Below are 18,407 nucleotides of genomic sequence, written 5' to 3' on the forward strand. Positions count from 1 at the left end.
ATTTCCCTCACAAGTCTGAAAAGAATCTTTTTACCACTATCACTACAACAATTTTGAAAGTTCCATCAAATTTTGGCGCCGCCGACGCGGATTTGTGCTTAGGTAGAATTTTTAGGTTTTTATTATTTTTTATTATTCCATTTGTTCTTTTTACGTCTCTTTGGTTGTGTCTTTGTATTACAGGTTTGAAGTTGGATACTAAAGACCTTGGAATCAAAAGCTTAAAGCTAAAAGAGAAGGAAAAAATACAAAGCAAAAAAATAAAGAAAAAAGAGAGGAAAAAAAAAGAGAATTATTTTTTTTATTTTTTTTAAGAGACTTTCCATTTTTTTTGTAATTATTATTATTATTTTTTGTATTTCTTTTCATTGGACTGGACTTTGGACAATTTATTTTAATTTTAAACCCTACAGAAGGGTTATATATAAAAAAAATAAAAAATATAAACTGTTTGCAGGGAAGGACGACGATTACAATATCGTCTTGGCCCCTCGGGTTCGCACACTGACACCGGAGTCAGTGGCCCGAGTCGCCTACAACGGTTCTTCGCTCGTCTGGTACGGGAGGTAAACTTCTAAACACCCGCGAATCTCCTTTCAGCGGGTTTACTGTCTGCCTTAAGGTGATTATATGTTGAGGACTGAACCGGCTGCTTTAATTTCCTAGTAAAGGGCAAGAACTGGCCATATAAGATAAGGGTTCGGATTTCATCACCGTTCCCTTCTTGCCCGCCTTAGGAAAACGAAACCTAACGCGAACCCAAGCTTAAATTTGATTAGAACGAGACCGATAGGGTAACGAGCTTGGTAGGAAAATCTTTCGAAAAATATTAGTTACTGTTTTAAGCGTAATTCAAAGTTCTTGATGGTTTCTGTAAGTTGAATGCGTGACTGCGCCTCCTTGTAATACCGGTGAGGCTTTGGGTATCAAAGCTCCACTGAGCTTCCCTCGTCTCGATTCAACTTACATTAGCTAGGATTGATTCCAGAGGGGTGTGCTCAAATTGTAACAAATTACTTTTCGAAGGAATATAAGCTGGTCTAGAAAACAATCTAAGTGGAGCCATCATGCTTGTTGTTTGCTAGATTTTATAGGTTTGATTTGGTCGAGTCATCCTTGTTTGTGATTGTGTAGAATTCGCTTGCAATTAAGAATGTCGAACTGGTATGATAGAAGCCAATACAATGATTATCGACCTGAATTTGAATATGAACATCATCCTTTTTATGACCATGTTGGGAATAGTGGTTGGGAACGCCATCCTTTGGAAGGATATGGGTCATACCCTGGTGAGCCCAATTACTATCCACACATGCATCAGTCTTACGAGCAAGAAGATTATAGTACTAGTTCTTCGTCTCTAGAGGATACAATCAAACTATTGAAAAGTAGTCCTTTTTATGATCCCTATGTTCCTATTCCTCCTTTAGAAGAGTCCCTCAGGGAGTTAGCTGAGTCGACGCGTAAGTTAGCTGAGATGAATAGTGTAATTATAGACGAAAGAACTACAATAATGAGCGAACTTTCTATAGAGGAATCCCTCAAGCTGATGGCTGAGACGAACGAAAGACTTGCTCGAAATAATCTTACTTTCCAATATAGTGTTTCCAATAATACCCTTAAAAATGAGGATAGTTATTTTCATAATCAAGATGACGAGGTTAGAATTGGTAACGCTACTTGTTTTGATGAGGTTCGATCTTTTTCATGTTATTATGATGAGGATAGTGTTGATGGAGAATCATACTTATGTAGGAATAGTGACCAGGAAATGGTTACTCCAATTGAGCTTTACAATGATAATATTATTTCTAGTTCAAATCCAAATAATTTTAATAATTATTCTCCTATTCAAAATGACGAGGATTTGACTAGAGATACCCTCGTTTTAGACGATGTAGTATTTCCTGTTTACAAAGCCGATAATGATTTAGAGGAACGAGTTTATTCTGAGAATAATGTTTTAGAGTCTAGCGATTTAGAAACAATAGTCTTAGACGAAGAATATGAACTCGTAGAGATGAGTGAGGATGAACCTGACTTAGAAGAATCAATTGACCATTTCCAGGAATCTAATGACCTAGAAATTAGGGAAGTTATGACTAGTCTTTCTAGAGACACATAAAACTCTAAGTTTGGGGGTGATTATCATTCTCCATGTGCTTTAACTCTTACAAAGTTCCCTCGTGTAGGACTTGACATTTATGCCTCAACCATATCACAATATTATCTTCATACATGTTTTCCCGAACCTAATGATGTCCATAGAGAAGCTCAGTTGTTAGAAACCCATCCTCTGGTTGATGTGGTTAACCCAGGCTATGATACCAAGATTGACTTTGTTTTTCCACCAAAAACTTTTCTTCCAATTGTGGGAACATATGATTTTCAGATTTGTTGGATATTAAGTTTTGAGACCAAACCTAATTACTTTAGGATATTAGGGTCGACACATTTACTTAAGGATGACCATTATTATGGTCAACTTTGTGAGTCAAATCTAATTAACTTAGAGGATCCCCAATTATTCAGGTTGTTGTTATGTGCTTCTAAGTTCTTAGTTGAGTTTTTCCAGACTCTAATACCTGAACCGGATCTTAGCTTTGAGGAAATCCAACCGATGAAAACCTTTTATTTAGACCCTTTTATAGAGCCTGAACCTGAACCACAACTAGATGTAGTTGTCTTAAGCAAGGGTATGTTCGGTATCTTCTTGGTCTGTTGCAGTTTCCTCTTCTTATGGGTAACACTTTTTGATCCAGATGACCCACAGTTATTCCGGCTACTACTATATTATTCTACGTGGTGACTAATCCTTGCTTAGTCTGGCTGAAGACTTTAAACTTAGAACTTCTTGGGAGGTAACCTAATATCCATGCGACACGGTAATATCTTTCCTTATCTCTTTTGCTTCATTGGTAACAGTTTCTCCTTGTTCATGCTTTTAATTTCATCTTTAGACCATTGAGGACAATGTTAGATTTAAGTTTGGGGGTATGGGAGAAAGTTCTTAGTTGCAATAAATAAGCTCCAGAGACTAGAAATTTATGCTTATTAAGGTTGGCACTAACTAATCTAAGTGGATGGAACCATTTTGGTTGTAGGATTTGAGGAACCAATCTGATTAGATGGAAACATCTAAAGAGTCTATTCATAAAAGCACAGAGCTCAGGTGTTAGAAAAAGAAAACATGCTAGTTTCGCCATATCCTCGTGATGGAAACATCGAAAGAATCCTGATCACTTCTTTTTTTTCTTTTTACCATTACTAGGGTGAAATAGAGTGACTGAGATAAAAAAAAATTGAGACCAGACCACCATACCAACCGGAATAAATACAATAAAGTCGACCACTGGTACCCTTGTATATGCCAGCTGAGTTGACCTAGAGTTAGGATTATCGACCACTGGTTCCCTTGTATTTGCTAGTGTGTTGATATTAGTCCAGACAAGTATATCAGTCCATTAGGATAGGTTCACCTTAGTCAACATCATCCACATTTTTCTCTACATCCATCTTCTTAATCTATCCATGTGATTGGTTGACTCTGGTTTATGATGTCCAGAAACTATCTGAGTAGAGCTTTGTCACTTTATATGAATTTTAGTATGCTTGAGTGCAAACTCGTGTACAGCAATTGGAATTTCGCATCAGGGTACTTCCTCCTGTAGTCAATAAGTATGCCAACCAAGGAGATTATTTAGTGCCTTCCAAGGTTCTGCATAGATAGCTAGGGTCTGGAGTAATGGTTTTGTGGGTACACCTCTGGTAAACCCTCCCGAGATTAACTCGGTTTTATTTATTTTTTCTTAGTTTTGCTCGAGGACTAGCAAATAATAAGTTTGGGGGTTTTGATAGACACATTTATGTGTCTAATGTGTCTCAATTGTACGTATTGTTAGTGCTCGATTTTGTATTTATTTTGTTATTTTATGTCTTTGTAGGTATTTATAGAGAAATAAGCTCTTGCGGCGAAATTGGCTCGAAAAGTGGTGGTTTACACCCCAGGATAAAGTACTAAAGGCACCCCAGAAAAAAGTTGGAAAAACCCAAGAAAAATTACTAAAGGCACCCCATGGGAATGTGTTATTCGGACTCCAACAACGGATAAGGGGCGACCACTGGATAAGGGGTGTCCTTCTTCCAAAATTCAAATTTCCTTCTTCACTGGCAGAATTTTGATCGAAGTTTTGAACGTGTTCTAGGGAGATTCAATGGCTGATTTTTGGTATGAAGTTGTGATATGGCCTAGCAAACACGTTGTGGGCTTTTGGTTCGATCAGAATTAGGTAGAATCGGCTAGGCAATCCACGAGTTGCAAACAGGGAAAACACGTACAGGGAGAAGATATCCACGGGTTTTGGAAGAATTTGTACGTGTTCTGATGATGTGTAATGACTTGAACGACTTGTTGGAGCGTGACAAAGATAAACAGGGATAGTTTTCACGTAATTGACAACTGCAGATACGTGATCGAGATAAAAAAAGGAAAGAAAAATATATCGTTTACTGCCGAGTAATGGGAGAATATTTGGAGTGATTGAGCAAGATTTTATGAGGCTGTTGGGTATAAAAAGGATTCTCGAGAGTCGGATAAGGGGGTCGAGAGTTTTGGGTTGAGAGGAAAGCTCAGGAAGCAGAAATCACGAGTTGCAGAAACTCGGTTCCTGCTGCTGCTGCTGAAGAACGCGAAGAACATGAAGAACGGACCTCCAGGAACCTTCGTTCTTCAATAGTGACAACGACAGGTCAGCGTGGGTCATAGGTGTGGGTCTTAGAACCACAACGACAATAGCACTTCTCTTTTATCGTTCTTTTGTGACGCTTCCTGTGGGTCACACATTAGCTGTTTACACCATTTTCTCTTCTTATCTTCATTGTAAACACCATTTGAGCAATAAAGAAATATTTTAAGCGTGTTTTTATCATGATGAGCTAAACCCAACATTGGGACGACGGAGGAGGGTGAATTTCATACACGGGTAAATTTATTTTATTCTTTTTTACGACTTTTGCATTAATTTAAAACTGAAATATGATTTGAATTAATTGGTTGTTATTTAATTTGATGATGTATGCTTAGCTTAGTTGTTTTGATACATCATGCTTAGGACTTACAATCAATGTTTTAAGAATCTATCTTGGCAAAATCAGAGTCTATGTTAATTTTATTGAGTTTTATTTGTCAAAGAATATATGAATGAACCTTTTGTAGTGAATTCATCCAAATCCTTAGTCCCAGTACCTCTCACCCATTGTTAATATTTTTGTGTATATAATTTTATTAAATCTAAAATTCCATTTCCCTCACAAGTCTGAAAAGAATCTTTTTACCACTATCACTACAATAATTTTGAAAGTTCCATCAAATTTTGGCGCCGCCGACGCGGATTTGTGCTTAGGTAGAATTTTTAGGTTTTTATTATTTTTTATTATTCCATTTGTTCTTTTTACGTCTCTTTGGTTGTGTCTTTGTATTACAGGTTTGAAGTTGGATACTAAAGACCTTGGAATCAAAAGCTTAAAGCTAAAAGATAAGGAAAAAATACAAAGCAAAAAAATAAAGAAAAAAGAGAGGAAAAAAAAAGAGAATTATTTTTTTTATTTTTTTTAAGAGACTTTCCATTTTTTTTGTAATTATTATTATTATTTTTTGTATTTCTTTTCGTTGGACTGGACTTTGGACAATTTATTTTAATTTTAAACCCTACGGAAGGGTTATATATAAAAAAAATAAAAAATAAAAATTGTTTGCAGGGAAGGACGACGATTACAATATCGTCTTGGCCCCTCGGGTTCGCACACTGACACCAGAGTCAGTGGCCCGAGTCGCCTACAACGGTTCTTCGCTCGTCTGGTACGGGAGGTAAACTTCTAAACACCCGCGAATCTCCTTTCAGCGGGTTTACTGTCTGCCTTAAGGTGATTATATGTTGAGGACTGAACCGGCTGCTTTAATTTCCTAGTAAAGGGAAAGAACTGGCCATATAAGATAAGGGTTCGGATTTCATCACCGTTCCCTTCTTGCCCGCCTTAGGAAAACGAAACCTAACGCGAACCCAAGCTTAAAATTTGATTAGAACGAGACCAATAGGGTAACGAGCTTGGTAGGAAAATCTTTCGAAAAATATTAGTTACTCTTTTAAGCATACTTCAAAGTTCTTGATGGTTTCTGTAAGTTGAATGCGTGACTGCGCCTCCTTGTAATCCCGGTGAGGCTTTGGGTATCAAATCTCCACTGAGCTTCCCTCGCCTCAATTCAACTTACATTAGCTCGGATTGATTCCAGAGGGGTGTGCTCAAATTGTAACGAATTCCTTTTAGAAGGAATAGAAGCTGGTCTAGAAAACAATCTAAGTGGAGCCATCATGCTTGTTGTTTGCTAGATTTTATAGGTTTGATTTGGTCGAGTCATCCTTGTTTGTGATTGTTTAGAATTCCCTTGCAATTAAGAATGTCGAACTGGTATGATAGAAGCCAATACAATGATTATCGACCTGAATTTGAATATGGACATCATCCTTTTTATGACCATGTTGGGAATAGTGGTTGGGAACGCCATCCTTTGGAAGGATATGGGTCATACCCTGGTGAGCCCAATTACTATCCACACATGCATCAGTCTTACGAGAAAGAAGATTATAGTACTAGTTCTTCGTCTCTAGAGGATACAATCAAACTATTGAAAAGTAGTCCTTTTTATGATCCCTCTGTTCCTATTCCTCCTTTAGAAGAGTCCCTCAGGGAGTTAGCTGAGTCGACGCGTAAGTTAGATGAGATGAATAGTGTAATTATAGACGAAAGAACTACAATAATGAGCGAACTTTCTATAGGGGAATCCCTCAAGCTGATGGCTGAGACGAACGAAAGACTTGCTCGAAATAATCTTACTTTCCAATATAGTGTTTCCAATAATACCCTTAAAAATGAGGATAGTTATTTTCATAATCAAGATGACGAGGTTAGAATTGGTAGCGCTACTTGTTTTGATGAGGTTCGATCTTTTTCATGTTATTATGATGAGGATAGTGTTGATGGAGAATCATACTTATGTAGGAATAGTGACCAGGAAATGGTTAATCCAATTGAGATTTACAATGATAATATTATTTCTAGTTCAAATCCAAATAATTTTAATAATTATTCACCTATTCAAAATGACGAGGATTTGACTAGAGATACCCTCGTTTTAGACGATGTAGTATTTCCTGTTTACAAAGCCGATAATGATTTAGAGGAACGATTTTATTCTGAGAATAATGTTTTAGAGTCTAGCGATTTAGAAACAATAGTCTTAGACGAAGAAGATGAACTCGTAGAGATGAGTGAGGATGAACCTGACTTAGAAGAATCAATTGACCATTTCCAGGAATCTGATGACCTAGAAATTAGGGAAGTTGTGACTAGTTTTTCTAGAGACACAGAAAACTCTAAGTTTGGGGGTGATTATCATTCTCCATGTGCTTTAACTCTTACAAAGTTCCCTCGTGTAGGACTTGACATTTATGCCTCAACCATATCACAATATTATCTTCATACATGTTTTCCCGAACCTAATGATGTCCATAGAGAAGCTCAGTTGTTAGAAACCCATCCTCTGGTTGATGTGGTTAACCCAGGCTATGATACCAAGATTGACTTTGTTTTTCCACCAAAAACTTTTCTTCCAATTGTGGGAACATATGATTTTCAGATGTGTTGGATATTAAGTTTTGAGACTAAACCTAATTACTTTAGGATATTAGGGTCGACACATTTTCTTAAGGATGACCATTATTATGGTCAACTTTGTGAGTCAAATCTAATTGACTTAGAGGATCCCCAATTATTCAGGTTGTTGTTATGTGCTTCTAAGTTCTTAGTTGAGTTTCTCCAGACTCTAATACCTGAACCGGATCTTAGCTTTGAGGAAATCCAACCGATGAAAACCTTTTATTTAGACCCTTTTATAGAGCCTGAACCTGAACCACAACTAGATGTAGTTGTCTTAAGAAAGGGTATGTTCGGTATCTTCTTGGTCTGTTGCGGTTTCCTCTTCTTGTGGGTAACACTTTTTGATCCAGATGACCCACAGTTATTCCGGATACTACTATATGATTCTACGTGGTGACTAATCCTTGCTTAGTCTGGCTGAAAACTTTAAACTTAGCACTTCTTGGGAGGTAACCCAATATTCATGCGACACGGTAATATCTTTCCTTATCTCTTTTGCTTCATTGGTAACAGTTTCTCCTTGTTTATGCTTTTAATTTCATCTTTAGAACATTGAGGACAATGTTAGATTTAAGTTTGGGGGTATGGGAGAAAGTTCTTAGTTGCAATAAATAAGCTCCAGAGACTAGAAATTTATACTTATTAAGGTTGGCACTAACTAATATAAGTGTATGGAAGCATTTTCGTTGTAGGATTTGAGGAACCAATCTGATTAGATGGAAACATCTAAAGAGTCTATTCATAAAAGCACAGAGCTCAGGTGTTAGAAAAAGAAAACATGGTAGTTTCGCCATATCCTCGTGATGGAAACATCGAAAGAATCCTGATCACTTCTTTTTTTTCTTTTTACCATTACTAGGGTGAAATAGAGTGACTGAGATGAAAAAAAAAATTGAGACCAGACCACCAGACCAACCGGAATAAATACAATAAAGTCGACCACTGGTACCCTTGTATATGCCAGCTGAGTTGACCTAGAGTTAGGATTATCGACCACTGGTTCCCTTGTATTTGCTATTGTGTTGATATTAGTGCAGACCAGTATCTCAGTCCATTAGGATAGGTTCACCTTAGTCAACATCATCCACATTTTTCTCTACATCCATCTTCTTAATCTATCCATGTGATTGGTTGACTCCGGTTTATGATGTCCAGAAACTATCTGAGTAGAGCTCTGTCACTTTATATGAATTTTAGTATGATTGAGTGCAAACTCGTGTACAACAATTGGAATTTCGCATCAGGGTACTTCCTCCTGTAGTCAATAAGTATGCCAACCAAGGAGATTCTTTAGTGCCTTCCAAGGTTCTGCATAGATAGCTAGGGTCTGGAGTAATGGTTTTGTGGGAACACCTCTGGTAAACCCTCCCGAGATTGACTCGGTTTTATTTATTTTTTATTAATTTTGCTCGAGGACTAGCAAATGATAAGTTTGGGGGTGTTGATAGACACATTTATGTGTCTAATATGTCTCAATTGTACGTATTGTTAATGCTCGATTTTGTATTTATTTTGTTATTTTATGTCTTTGTAGGTATTTATAGAGAAATAAGCTCTTGCGGCGAAATTGGCTCGAAAAGTGGTGGTTTACACCCCAGGATAAAGTACTAAAGGCACCCCAGAAAAGTACTAAAGGCACCCCAGAAAAAAGTTGGAAAAACCCCAGAAAAATTACTAAAGGCACCCCATGGGAATGTGTTATTCGGACTCCAGCAACGGATAAGGGGCGACCACTGGATAAGGGGTGTCCTTCTTCCAAAATTCAAATTTCATTATTGGCGGGAAAATTTCCTTCTTCACTAGCAGATTTTTGATCGAAGTTTTGAACGTGTTCTAGGGAGATTCAATGGCTGATTTTTGGTAGGAAGTTGTGATATGGCCTAGCAAACACGTTGTGGGCTTTTGGTTCGATCAGAATTATCTAGAATCGGCTAGGCAATCCACGAGTTGCAAACAGGGAAAACACGTACAGGGAGAAGATATCCACGGGTTCTGGAAGAATTTGTACGTGTTTTGATGATGTGTAATGACTTGAACGACTTGTTGGAGCGTGACAAAGATAAACAGGGATAGTTTTCACGTAAGTGACAGCTGCAGATACGTGATCGAGATAAAAAAAGGAAAGAAAAATATATCGTTTACTGCCGAGTAATGGGAGAATATTTGGAGTGATTGAGCAAGATTTTATGAGGCTGTTAGGTATAAAAAGGATTCTCGAGAGTCAGAGAAGGGGGTCGAGAGTTTGGGTTGAGAGGAGAGCTCAGGAAGCAGAAATCACGAGTTGCAGAAACTCGGTTCCTGCTGCTGCTGCTGAAGAACGCGAAGAACATGAAGAACGGACGTCCAGGAACCGTCGTTCTTCAACAGTGACAACGACAGGTCAGCGTGGGTCATAGGTGTGGGTCTTAGAACCACAGCGACAATATCACTTCTCTTTTATCGTTCTTTTGTGACGCTTCCTGTGGGTCGCACATTAGCTGTTTACACCATTTTCTCTTCTTCTCTTCATTGTAAACACCATTTGAGCAATAAATAAATATTTTGAGCGTGTTTTTATCATGATGAGCTAAACCCAACACTGGGACGACGGAGGAGGGTGAATTTCATTCACGGGTAAATTTATTTTATTCTTTTTTATGACTTTTGCATTAATTTAAAATTGAAATATGATTTGAATTAATTGGTTGTTATTTAATTTGATGATGTATGCTTAGCTTAGTTGTTTTGATACATCATGCTTAGGACTTACAATCAATGTTTTAAGAATCTATCTTGGCAAAATCAGAGTCTATGTTAATTTTATTGAGTTTTATTTGTCAAAGAATATATGAATGAACCTTCTGTAGTGAATTCAGCCAAATCCTTAGTCCCAGTACCTCTCACCCATTGTTAATATTTTTATGTATATAATTTTATTAAATCTAAAATTTCATTTCCTTTACAAGTCTGAAAAGAATCTTTTACCACTATCACTACAACAATTTTGAAAATTCCATCACCCACTCACATCTCTTGACAGCGTCCACGCCAGTAATCGCGCTGAGTCCCCATGACGGAATAAGGAAAGAAATGACTGGTTGTAGAGAAGATCGTTCGGTCTAACTTACTTGCGTTTGGAATCTATGAGTTAGCGCCAACATGTCATCTCCAGGTGTCCGGGTTCCGTCGGTAACTCGTCAATGCGGAAGAAAGTGGGACGGTTTGTTGGAGATTCTTTCGGGCGTTGACATCGGTAGAGGGGATGTTCACAATTTTTCCTTATTGTCGAGTACCCACAAGTGCCCCAATATCATGTCGTAGCCCAGTTCTTTGGCAATATGGAATTTGATATGCATTATGGCGTCTCCCATCTTGATCTCAAGATTAATGTAGCCGTACGCGTTCAAGGCTCCCCCTCCCGGGTTCTTAATCACGGATGGGGAATGGGTAGCCTCTTGTTTCGTAAATCCCGCAGCTTTCAGAGTCTTGAAAGTAACAATGTTGAAGTCAGAGGCCGTGTCGATTAGCGTGTTGTCGAATTCAATACCTCTTAAATAGGACGTGGTCAGCCCCCAATTGTCCTTTTCGATTCCGCTCGCTGAGAGAGCGTGGGCTCTTGGTGTGGCTTCCGTGGAGGGAAAAAGCCGTTTGCCCGACACGACACGATTGAGAGCCATGAAGATATCTTGGCGCTGCACCTTGGAGAGGTAGAGAATTTCGCATACGTGTTGCATCATGGATCGCACAGTCTCGTGCACGGAGTCCCCAGAGACTCCACAATTCCTCACCGGAAGTGGGTCTTGATGTACTCCCTCGTTTCCTAGTTGAAGTTCCCCTTCTTCTATCTTTTCTTTGAAGATATGCTTCATTCTGTTGCAATCACTAGTTGGGTGGTGAACAAATCTATGGTAGTGGCAGTATTTGGGGTTTGCCATCTCGGCCTCAGTCGGTGGGCGTCTGGGAGATGGTAGTCTGATAACATCATCTTGAATCCATGCTTCTAAGAGATTGATCACCTCCTCAGTGGGAAACATGAAATCCAGGGTATTTCCTTCAGCTTCATGATGACGCATGGGAGCTTTAGCGGCGGCCTTCCGTGGCGGAGTTGCTCGTCATGCTGGTGCTTCGCGTTTAGGCTGCTGGTCTGCAACTGGGGACTTGCTTTTTCCTCCCTCGTTTACTACGCTCACAGAGGAGGGACGAGCATTGTACTGCTTGTTGATGAGACGTCTATTCCCGCGATTTTCGCGTACGTCTTCGCCTCTGGTTGGTCTAGCTCTTTCTAATAATGCTGGTGATGTCGTTGCTGATCGCCTGGCAGCTTCATGGAGCTCAGAGAATGTCTGGAAATGCAGGTTCTCTAGCAAGGCGCGGTAAATGAGAGCCATACCGTTGATGCATGAATTCACCAGTTGTTGCTCGGTCACGTTTGGGTCGTGACAGTCTAGTGCTTGAACCCTGAATCTCTTAACAAAATCATTTGGATGTTCGTTGTCCCATTGGTACATCCTTCCTAGGTCCGGGAAGGTAACTTGTTCAGACACAAAGAAGTACTTCTTGTAAAATGCGGTAACCATGCTACCCCAGTTGGGGATGTTGTTTGGCGCGATGTTGTTGTACCATGTGTACGCTCTTCCGGTAAGCGATTTCGAAAATTCCCTCAGACGAAGAACGTGATTGTATTCATGTTCGCCTAGGGACTCCAAGAAGCGAGAGACATGCTCACGTGCATTTCCGGTGCCATCGTACAGGGTGAATTGAGGAGAGGAGTATCCTCTTGGAAGAGGAATTCTTTGTATTTCAGGTGGGTAAGGAGGTTGATGCTGATGCATGTCTATTTCATCATTCTTGATTAGATTCCAGAGAAGTTGCTCCAGATCCTCTCGTGTGACAAAATTGGACGGATGACTTCTTTCCAATGGGTTTCTGGCACGAATCTCCTCGTCCGCGGAGACGCGTTCCGCCGAGGTACTAGCGTCGGGGGTGTTGGAGGCGTTTCTAATCGGCTCTGGAGGGCGTGACTCACGCGGCAGTCGTTCTGTCAGGACTTTGAGAAAGACGAGTACTTCTTTCTGTGTCGAAGCCATATCCGTCTGGGCTCTAGCGAGAACCTCATGTCGTTCCATCAAATCAGTGATGGTGATAGAGGGTCGGCTTCCTCTGGTTCCTCCGATTTGGTGTAGTTGGAGTCTTAGTGGAGGTTGGAGGCGCCATGCTTGACGAAGTGTTAGGAGCGGTAACGGCAGCTCTAACCCTGGTGACTGGTGGCGTAACGCCTGAAGGAACGCTTTCAGTACTGCCAGGATTAGTAAGTTGCGCAGGGACATTAGAGGCGGCAGCGGCTCTGGCCCTGGTGATCGGCGGTGTTACACCTGAAGGAGTGCTTTCGGTGTTACTGGGGTCAGTAGGTGGCGTATTGACGTTGTTGGAAGTAGCGTTAACACCAAGGACAGATTCTGCGTTAGTGTTCTCGGCATCCGGATCTGAGTTCCACCATGTTGGAGTTGGAAGTGAAAGGTGATATCGGAAATTTGGAAATCGATATCGCAATCGAGAGATTTATCTCCCACTGTGGTCGCCAATTGTTTGAGGGTGAAAATGGTTTCTGCTGATTTTGCTAATTTCGGGTGTGTGGGTGAGAAACGAATTTAAACCTAAATAATGTACTGCAAGGGAGTACTTTAGATTTGAGAGATCAATCTGTACAAATCCGGCCTAAACTAAGAAATGGCCGTTCCAGACTTGCTTCGGTCACAAAGTGAAGGAGAAGAGTTGGTTTTGGGGAGGGAAGCGAAGAGAGTGTTGAGACCAGAATAGTTGATTCTGGAAGAGTAGTTGTTTTCTATGACTTGTATCAGATAGTGGGAAGCTAACAGATGGAAAGCTAGCAAATGTTTTCTGAGTGTTGTATGCTCCTGACCTGAACTTGTTGTTCGGTGGAAATAGGTAATGCCTATTTATACAAGTCGAAGTAAAACGTACTCTAGTCTCATTAAGAAATGGAAAATGGGTGAGTAAATGGGAGGAGGTGGTAACCAGTAACGCCTGGAATTGATGTTCCATAAAAGAAAGCTGTTCACCATTACTCCCTGTATTTACTAACCGCCTCATCCTTATGACACTTTCTTATAACGGGCGTAGTGTACGCCGCACGCTATAAACCGCCAAACCAATACCCAATGAGCATCCCCCAGTTTGTGACATGCGTTGATGTCTCAAGTGTTGTCATGGAAAATATGTAGCACGTTGTTGTTGTCTGGAAAGTTGAGCTTGGGAGACTTGTCGGCTCGACGGTGACCTTCGACGGTCGAGATTTTGCATCTTAAGAGGAAAGATAGCCGTTGATTATTGCAACTTCGTTTGGTATCCAGTGACATGAAAGCATGATCAGTATGGCTTTAATATGGCTTAGTTTAGGCGCGGCCAAAAGTTAGGGTTTTGGCTTTGTTTAGGCGCGACCAAACTAGGGACAAAGGTTGCCATGCGTTAGCTGGTAACCTTGGACGGCTAAGATCTGCACCTTAGATGAAAGAGTGGACGTTGATTGTTGTGGTAGCCGCATAGGAAAGGCCGGCATGGTATGGCGCGACAAGGTGGTTGGCATGCCATGCCTTGGCGCGGTTTGGCGTGGCCAAAACTAGGGTTTTGGGCCAAAGGTTACCATGCGTTGTTTGGCGATCTTGGACGGCTAGTATTTGCATCTAGGATTGAAGGGTGGTCGTTGATCGTCGCACGCCTTCGTTTTGGTAGCCGCATAGGGAAGGTCGACATGATATGCGCGGTAAGGTGGTTGGCATGCCATTGGCACACGTGGCATGGCATGCCTTGGCGCGGTTTGGCGAGGCCAAAACTAGGGTTTTGGGACAAATGTTACCATGCGTTGTTTGGCGACCTTGGACGGCTAGGATTTGCATCTAGGATTGAAGGGTGGTCGTTGATCGTCGCACGCCTTCGTTTTGTTAGCCGCATAGGGAAGGCCGGCATGGTATGACGCGACAAGGTGGTTGGCATGCCATTGGCACATGTGGCATGGCATGCCTTGGCGCGGTTTGGCATGGCCAAAACTAGGGTTTTGGGCCAAAGGTTACCATGCGTTGTTTGTCGACCTTGGACGGCTAGGATTTGCATCTAGGATTGAAGGGTGGCTGTTGACCGTCGCACACCTTCGTTTTGGTAGCCGCATAGGGAAGGTCGACATGGTGGGGCCAAGGCAAATGGCTCAGACGGCTTGGCATAGTGGGGCCAAGAGTTTGGCACGGACGGCTTGGCATGGTGGGCCCAAGGCAAGGTGCGGTTGGCTTGGCATGGTGGGGCCAAGGCAAGGTGCATTTGTCTTGGCATGGTGGGGCCAAGGCGCATGGTGCGGCTAGCGTGGTTGGGGCCAAGGCAAGGTGCGGTTGGCTTGGCATGTTGGGGCCAAGGCAAGGTGCGGTTGGATTGGCATGGTGGGTCCAAGGGTTTGGCATGCCATTGGCGCATGGTGCGGCTAGCATGGTTGGCATGCCTTGGCGCGGTAGACGTGGCTGGCATGGTTTGCCATCGGCACAGTGGTGCGGCTGGTATGGTCGGCATGCCTTGGCGCGGAGATGTGGCTGGCATGGTTTTCCATCGGCATAGTGGTGTGGCTGGCATGGTTGGCATGCCTTGGCGCGGAGATGTGGCTGGTATGGTTTGCGATTGGCACAGTGGTGCTGGCATGGTCGGCATGCCTTAGCGCGGAGATGTGGCTGGCATGGTTTGCCATCGGCACAGTGGTGCGGCTGGCATGCATTAGCGCGGTAGCATGAGAATTAGGGTTTGGCATAGATGACGTCAGTCGATGTTAAGGGTTCTGCCGTGGAACATGACCCATAAAAAAAAGTACCCCGATAATTCTTGCGTAGGCATGCTGATTGATTTAATAAATGTGCTAATGGTCATAGTGACGTCATGTCAGTTGTACAGTTTTACGATTTTAAGCCTAAGCTAAAAACCACCATCAACACCAAGCTACAGTGTTGTATATTCATAAAGGAAATGTTAACATGGTGTACATAGTGGTGCACATAATTTTTTTTATGTAAAGAGTGCTAGGTAGTGTTTTGTGAACTTACCCCACGCTTGCATAGTCAAAGAACTTTTGTATCCTTTTTTTGTCCTCTACTGGTTTCATGTCTTGGTATTGTTGGGATTGACGAACATTTGTCGATGGATTAAGAGGATGATAGTCATATGCCTTTCTATTTAGTTGGCAATGTATTAAGAGGATGATAGTCATATGCCTTTCTCTTTAGTGGCGCAGGATAGCCCAGTTCTTGTCCCGCTTTGATCTCCTTGCCCTTTTGATCTGCTTTTATCTTACCAGGTCTGGTTGTACCCTCGGTAGTGAACTCCAGATCTGGATTTTTCTTTGCAACTCTCTTTTGTGGCGTCTTGAACAACTTGCCAGCCGCTTGTGTCCTCAACATATCTGCCTCTCTCATTTTCCATGTTATTGTCTTTGTTGGTGTCTTTAGTTCTTCTACTTCTTGACTGCTAAAAAATCCACCTTCATGTTGTTGGATGAACTGCACTGTTTCAACAATGATCTTTTCTCGTACATCTTCATTGGATAATGATTTTTGCGACTACTCTTCTTTTGGATCTTTTTGGCTCAATAATGAAAAGCTTGGACAATCGTTGCGGATCATGGTTGTCATCCATTCCTTCACTTCAGGTCGTGCCGTTTTATAACAACCTTTTTCAAGCTTAATGAACACAGTATCAGACAAGTTATCTAGAAGGTCATGAATTGTTGTATAAGGATCCTTTTGTTGCTCTTATCCTTGTGTGAGTAAAAGGACTTCTTCTTCAACCCGGCAACATGCCTTAAGGGTCCAGCTGAGATATGGCTTGAGCTGCGATTATCGTAGCTTCACCAATTTCAACAGTTTGAGTTGTATTCATCACATCCTAGTTATCAAGGTGCATCTGGTCTTGTTGATCTTCAAGAATTTATGTTGTCTTTAACAGAGGAGCGCTGAAAAAATGCAATTTTATTAGGGTGTACAAAGTTGTACACTAGTGTACATATTTGTACACACACACAGAGAAGAAATCACTAAGGTGTACATCTTGGTACACATATACGGAAAATGAAAAGAAATGCGAGCTGAGATCATTTTTTTCATATCTCGGCTTGTTAGCAGTTTCAGATTCAATTCCTCGGCTTGTTCCATCCTTGCCATCCTCTTCTTCATTTGTCTTTGATAGAGGAGTGTTGAAAAATACAATTTTATTTGAGATGTTTTAATTTCCTACAAAGTTGCATGCAAGAATATGACGTATGTATAATTTTTAGCAGTGGTGTACAAGTATGTACACATACATAAAATGAAAAGAATGGACGCTGAGATCATCATACCTCGGCTTGTTAGCAGTTTCAGACTGAACTCCTTTGTAATATTCACTTCCATCATCCCCATCCTTTTCTTCATTTGCCTCATTGGTCGTTGATGAAAAAGTGCTAAAAAATGCAAGTTTTGAGAAACGGTATGAGTTTTAGCACACTGGTGTACAATTATATACACACATAAAGAATGTAAAAAGAAAGGGGTTTTTGAATTTTCACTCTAAACGAATTAGTAATGTAGCTTCCCCCTAAATTGTTAATATATGCAATTTGCCCCCCTAGATGTTAATTTCCGCCCAAAATGTCCTTAGTGTGTATTAAACCGTCAATCACCCATTTTGCCTCTCGTGCTGGACATGTCTCGTCCCTTGAAGAAAAAAACAGAAATGCTTGATAATGTTAGGGTTTTCGATTCTTCTCCAACTCAAAAGTCCCGTCTCCCCTACAACATCATCGATTTTGACATCTCCACCATCATAAAATATTTCCTCTCCAAAATCTCACTCACCTTCTCTACCACCGTTGTAGCCAGAGAGTGGTTATTGCAGCGGACATATATATCAAGAAAGTTTTTTCCTTCATTGTCATCTTCTTCTTTGTGAAAGAAGCAGAAATACTAGTTGGTGTATTTATTGGATAGTTCTTGTTTGTTTGATTTGGAGTATTTGTTTACAAGAAAAGTCAAGATGGTATTTGAAAAGATGTGTGGATCTGCTGTACGTTTAGAGGAGACTTTGTTTGAAATTAATTATGAAATGTTTTGTTTATTTCAATTCTGATTGAAAATTTTCAATTCAGTTACTTTTTTTTTTGTAATTATTTTTTTGTATTACTAAGTTCTTCTAGTACTTTCCAATTACTAGATCTTGTTGGATAATTCTCGATATTCAATGGATGAATCAAGTTTGATTGTTTTGATATACATTAGTGCATCTTCTGTTGGAATATTTTCAACGCCGCTAACCAAAGGGGGGTCCTGGGGGCATCGCCCCCTAGGCTGTGGTCGACCTGACAGGTCAGGTCGTGGGGGTCCAGGGGAGACCGCCCCTGGTGGGGTTTCAAGGGGGCAACGCCCCCGGAAGAATTTTTTGAACTGAAGGTTTTAATTGGCCGATAAAAGCCTGTTCGAAAATTTCGAATCCAAAAGACACCATTGATGTCTGTTGATGAAGGAACCTGACGTTTCGTGAATAGAAACCTGTTGGCGAATAAAAACCTATTCCCAACAGGTGCAAAACCCTTTATAAATAGCTTCTCCCAGTTTCGTTTAAGATATAAGAAAAATCAATCTGTTTTCTCTGTTTCAAAAAGCATCATCAGAAATCAGAAATCTCTTTGTGTGTTC

The sequence above is a fragment of the Papaver somniferum genome, chromosome 1 (genome assembly GCF_003573695.1).
Source record: "Papaver somniferum cultivar HN1 chromosome 1, ASM357369v1, whole genome shotgun sequence".
NCBI classification, from domain to species: domain Eukaryota; kingdom Viridiplantae; phylum Streptophyta; class Magnoliopsida; order Ranunculales; family Papaveraceae; genus Papaver; species Papaver somniferum.